The sequence below is a fragment of the Hibiscus syriacus genome, unplaced genomic scaffold (genome assembly GCF_006381635.1).
Source record: "Hibiscus syriacus cultivar Baekdansim isolate YM2019G1 unplaced genomic scaffold, ASM638163v2 tig00110013_pilon, whole genome shotgun sequence".
Taxonomy (NCBI): domain Eukaryota; kingdom Viridiplantae; phylum Streptophyta; class Magnoliopsida; order Malvales; family Malvaceae; genus Hibiscus; species Hibiscus syriacus.
The window spans coordinates 4008357-4014899 of NW_024062563.1; positions in this window are offsets into that span (position 1 = coordinate 4008357).

Consider the following 6543-nt stretch of genomic DNA (forward strand, 5'->3'; position numbering starts at 1 on the left):
CCTAATAAATTTTAATAAATTTATATATTTATTAAACAGTAATCTTACGTCATAACAAATAAATAGTGATAGAAAATATTATAAAGAGACTATTCAATACCATTAAAACAAAGTTTGGTTTAAAACATATGTCCCACACCTCCATTGCACTTACCATCAAGCTAGGCAAAGAACTGCCCCAGTTAGCCTCTCGTCAGCTTTTTGGGTAATTAAGTGATGGGAAATTCTGTAGTGTTAAATGCCATATAATTAAATATAAAAATATAATATATAAAAAATTAAAATACTCATATAAATGTATTAAAAATTATATATATATATATATATATAATTATGAGTGTGACAAAATTTATAAATAATCTTAAATATGATTATGATACAAATAACTGAATTATCACAATCAATCCAACATCAAGTCACTATAAATTGACATGAGCTTGTATACATCAAAAACACTAATCTTTGTCATCAAAGTTTTGCTAACAAAAACACTTAAGATTTTTCAATACCAAAATGGGGTTTTCCTTGTCTTTTCCTTGTCGTTTTTGTTCGAAAGCTACTTGATTTTCTCAAATAAATCATGCTGTAGGTTATATTGTTGTCAAAGCTTTCCAGATCAAATGACATTCGGCAATTATTGTAAATCAACCAAACATGATGCTTATAAATTATTAATTACCCAAAAGAAAAATGATGTTCCATAAGCTCATTATGATCATTCAATATATATTTTTGTTGGATTAAAATCCATAATTATAAGTATATATTTATAATGTACATTGTTATCATAAAATATGAAATAAATTAAGTGATCAATTATATTCTAAAGTCATAAGTATTAGAAGTATAGATACTATATTCTTGATGATTTGACATGATTAGATTTTAATTTATTTTCATATTTATTATGGTTTGGTTCTAACCGGCGGCATCATCACCAGATCATGTTGAATCATTAAGAATTTATTGATAATCTTATATTTAATTATCGCTCGATCACTTTAATTTTATTATGACATTGTCGATTCTGTTAATTTTTTTTGAACGATTCTTGATTCTGTTCATTTGTGTTCGTTGTGCGAATATCATTTTGGTGTGATTTTGGAAACACCATGATTTTCAATTATGTGGGGGGTTTTGCACATAAAATTTGAGCATGCATATCAATTTATGGTTTTCAAGTTGTCGCGTTTATATATGCATTAAAGTATTTGCTATTGATATAATAATCAGGAAAATTCCAGTGAATTCTCCTTTGTGTGTTATCTTTGTGTGGCAACTTCGAATTTGTTATTAATTTAAGTGCAATTATGCTTTAATATATTAAAGGTAGTGAATGAGGATAACCTAATTGCTTCTTACAATTGGGTTTTATGCATAAATTATTTAATAATTTTGACTTTACACGATTTATATTATTTTTTATTTTGTTGTTCAATGCATTAATTTGGAAAGGTTCAATTCGAATGAGTCTTGAATGTGATTTGTAGTTCCATGAATTTGTTGCAATCAGTACATGCTGTTAAAAATCAGATGAAAAAATCCTCATATTATTATATTTTAGAATAGAAACTTCATATATATATATATATATATATATATATATATATATATATATATAACTAATTAACTGCTAGTTAGTTACAAGTAAAACAGAAAATTAACAAACTCTAACATCTAACACTCCCCCTTAAGTTGGTGAGTAGAAAATATTTTTTACCTCCAACTTGGATACAAGATACTCATGTTGTTGTACTCCTAGAGCCTTAGTTAATATGTCTGCTAACTGTTCTGAAAAAGATACAAATTCTGTGTTGATAAGTTATTCTTATATTTTCTCCCTCACAAAGTGGCAATCAAATTCTATATACTTTGTGTGCTCATGATAGATTGAATTAGCTGCAATCTGAAGAGCATCTTTATTATCACATTATAGCTTGATTGGATACTTCCTTTCTAATCCAAGTTCTTTAGCTAAACCATTTAACCAAGTCAATTCAGTTGATGTAACAACCATGCTTCTATATTCTGCTTCAACAGATGATCTGGCTACTGTATTTTGCTTCTTGGACTTCCATGAGATCAAGGAATTTCCAAGCTTAATGCAAAAACCAAAAACATACCTTCTTGAAATAGGACATGTGTAACATCCCAAACTATGGGTTAGTGACTTAATTGTAAAGTTTCAGAATTTGGTGATTAAAGTAGAAGAATGGGTTAGTTCAATGATTTATCTGGAAATAAATTCTAAAAGATGTTAGTAATTATAAAATGTATTAAAGGGCAAAAGGGTCATTTGACCAAGAGATGAATTAAATAATATTATATAAATATGGATAAGGATGGGAGATTTTCCAGAAATCTCTTCTCTCTTTTCTTCTTCATTTTCTCTTCTCCACGTGAAAAACTCAAAGCAAAGGCGAGTTCTCTAATTTCTTGATTGTTTGTTGATTTTAAACATGAGTTTTGATCCTTAGAGGATAACTAAGCTTAAGGAAAGCTTAAGTTATCTTAAAATCAAAAGATGAAGAAGTTATAAGAGATTTAAGAAAACGAGTTTTTATATGGAATCATGGAATAGAGTTGATAAGTTGAATTTTAAGTTGAATTTGACTTGTCATCTATGAGAATAAGAAGATAGAAGTGTTAGAATTGTATTTAGAAATATGGAAAATTAAGTATGATTCTTGAATTTCATATGAAGGATAGGATTTTGAAGTTATAGATGATTTTCATGGATATAAGTTAGTTTAAGTAATGGTAGTTGAGTTTAATGACATGGTAGGGGTTTAAAATAGAAGAATCGAATGAAAAATTGATGATTTTCGAGCTTAAAATATAATTTCTGGGTAGAGGGAACCGATACCCTATGAATGGGATCGATTCCTCCTCTTGAACGAAAATTCCAGTATGTTCAGGGGTATCGATTCCCCTGGGGGGGTATCGATTCCCCCTAAATGAAAATATAGAATTTGATTCATTAAACCGGTTTAAGTTATTAACATAAAGTTTAAAGTTTAGGCTTCTGATAGTTGTTTTGAAATGATATATTTATGTAGATATTGAGCCTAAACAAGTTCCGGAATAATCAAAGGATTATAATCGAATCAAAGCAAGGCTAAGGTGAGTGCATCTTATTTATAGAATTATATGGGAATTGGACTTGTGATAAGTCTATTTCCTATAGTTATAGTGCATGAAGTCTTGATTATAAGTATGTGAATGACATGAAATGTATGTATGCTTGATTATATGTGTTGACATGTTTTTGTATGTAATGATATGATACAAGATATAAGATATGCGACAAGATATCTGTAATACATAAAAGGTGATATAAGTTGTGTAATAAACCATGTGAATTGATATAAATAATTTGGAGAATAAATAGAAAGTGGGATAAAATAAGTAGTATTTACTTATAAGGTAAAAGGAGATTATATGAACAGATAGTATTGATAGGTCATATAAGACTACATGTCCATCTTTTAATGTAATAAAGTATATGTGAAATGACATGATAGGTGATAAAAATCGTGAGCCTATATGAATATGTGATATATGTGATGTATGGGAAACACATGAGAACAAGATATGACAATGATTTACATGTCATATGAACACCAGAGAAGTGTTATTTCCTATAATTATAGTACATGAAGTAAAAATTTAAATATGTGAATGACATGATTTTATCATGTATGAATTCATGAGTAAAAACATGTGTGAATATGATTGGTATGCATTATGTCATGTGAACATAAGAGGACAGAGCATAAATTATATGATATGAGAATATGAGAAAGGTACATGTAATATGTGAATTATGTTTTATGTGAATATGTGATATGATATGAGGTTCATAAATACATGTTTATGAGATCTATGTTTACACACATATGGTATGTGACAGAAGAGATGAACAGTGATTATAAGATCATGATTACACGTACATTTGGTACGCGACTGAAACGAAAAGATATATGTTCATAAGAGAAAGGATATGAATAAGTAATTGACTGTTATAAATGATAAGCCCATGTTATATGATAAGAGAGCTAGTGGTATAGTTGGCATGCCAAGAGTTGAGGGTATACCTATGTTCTACGGAACATGGACAGAATTACCTATGTCTTTCGAGACATATGGACAGTATACCTATGTTCTAAGGAACATATGGACAGTTTACCTAGGTTCTTCGGAACCTAGGGACAGTTACCGAGGATCTTTATGACCTCTGGATAGTTACCGAGGATCTTTATGACCTCTGGATAGGTCCTTCGGGACATTTATATGAGTTGTGATGACAGCATAGTGGTGCACAACCTCAATAGACTCACATATCTACAGTTTTCACAGGTGTACATGGGCTAATCAAGAGATATAAATAAATATATGTTAGTGATATGATAAATGTATTACAAATGATATGATGTTGTGTGTATAGTGTTTGATTGAAAAGGTTAAGCATAAAAGTATGTGATTACATGATAAACTGCTAATGCTGATTTATGTGTATGTATGTATTTATTGTTAATTAATCTGATATAATTTTACATGATATGAGGAAGTCATGTAATTTGGTATAGCATGATAGAACAGAACATGCATATATTGATATATGTTATAAAGTGCATTATAAGTTTTTATGCCTCACTAAGTCTTCGACTTAGCGTGTGATTGTTTCACACGTAGGTTTCGAGAAGAGTAAAGAGTAATGCGGAGCGAGACAGGTCAGTTCTCCTTACCAAATGTCAGATCATAAAATATATGTATTGTATATAGAGTGTAGTTGACATGTAGTCTAAAGATATAAATTGTATGAACTCTGATATATTTATAAACGTTTTGAATAAGTTAAATGTTATAAAAGTTTTTAAATTACTCACTATTTTATACGAATAAATGTTTGAAAGTCAATGGACACTTCGGACTCGTATCTGGGTCGGATACGGGTTGGGGTGTTACATTTAATGGTATCAGAGCTACGGTTTAGCCGATTCTAGGCTAAAAACGAAGTTGAAAGTGTTTTAAAAGTGTACATGCCAACACAAAGTGAAAAATTTCTGATCTGATAGGGTAAGGAGTGTGCTGTCTTGTAATAGAGTTAAATTGTTATGTTATATAAGATAAGTGAATACTGAGAATGAGTTATGAGATATATATATGTTTATATAATATGATAGATGATATGTGAACATATACAAAGACATATGTTATATGATATGAATTGGAGGATCATATGCACACGTGACATGTGATAGAAGTAATGATATGAGCACATGAATATATGAGAGCTTCCAAAGTAAAGCACAAGGCGATAGACCTGAAGGTAATAGCATTCACATGCCCTGGCCAGGCAGGGAGAAGAGCGAAAACCTCAGGGAATGCCTGTATAAGATTAAGAATGATTCAGGATGTTGAATGATATTCCGATGTGTTTTTAATTGTATACTTCGTTAACTCATAGAATGAATGTATCGAAATAGTTAAAGAGTTATGAGCACCCGATCTCAAGGGTGAATTTGAGGAAGTTCTGTTGTTACAGACCTTTGGATATATGATATGAAGATAATGCTAGAAGATGTTCATTTCTCCATAGTGGAGAAATTAACTGAGAAGTTTGTTATTATGTGGATAAGATGAATATGGTGAACGAGTGTCACCATAAGGATGTTAAAAGATCAAGTGACACGGTTATTGTTTGTAAAAGAGTTTGTATTCTAGATAGAAAGAGTTAGCATTGGCTAACCAGAGAATGTGATAAAAATGTACTGGAATTATAAGATTATAAGATATTGTCAAGATATGATAACCAAATCTGAAATGAATCTGGATATGATTTGTGTATAAGGAATAAATAAGGAAGAATGGAATAAAGAAGTGAAAAGGGATTGAGGATCAATACGATAAAGGTTATATGGAATGTAGATGATAATTTTGATATAAGTAAGAAAAGTACGTAAGGTTATATGAAGAGATTATGTGTATTGTAATACAGACAAGGATGAAAAATGAATAAAAGTGGATTGTGGTGAATTAATTAGAAAATGAGGAAGAAATCAATTGATTGATTTTTAATGTTGAGTGATAAGAATTGATGTTACTGTCTACAGATAAGTAACATTATATGAATGAAATCAGAGTTATGAATTTGAAACAAAGGGATAGTATTGTGTATAGGAAGAGTGTGGAGATGATAAGGATTTGTACTTTAGAATGAAGAGTTAGCGTGACTAACAAGATTTTGTGATGAAATTGTATTGGATAGTTGTATATTTTGATTATGTAAATGTGATATAGTGAATGAAGTGATGATTCGTATGGAGTGTAAATGATAAGTTCGATATAGAAACACGAAAAGTGGGTAGGTGATGTGAAAATATTGTTTGACTCCTTAAATATATGTATAATCACAATTGAAGAAGATTTAAAGTTGTGTTTTGGTCAAATGATGACGAAATACAAGTTTGGTATGTTTATAAGGTAATTAGAGAGTTATGAAGAAATAGATGGATTTATGATATAGATTGATGAGATGGA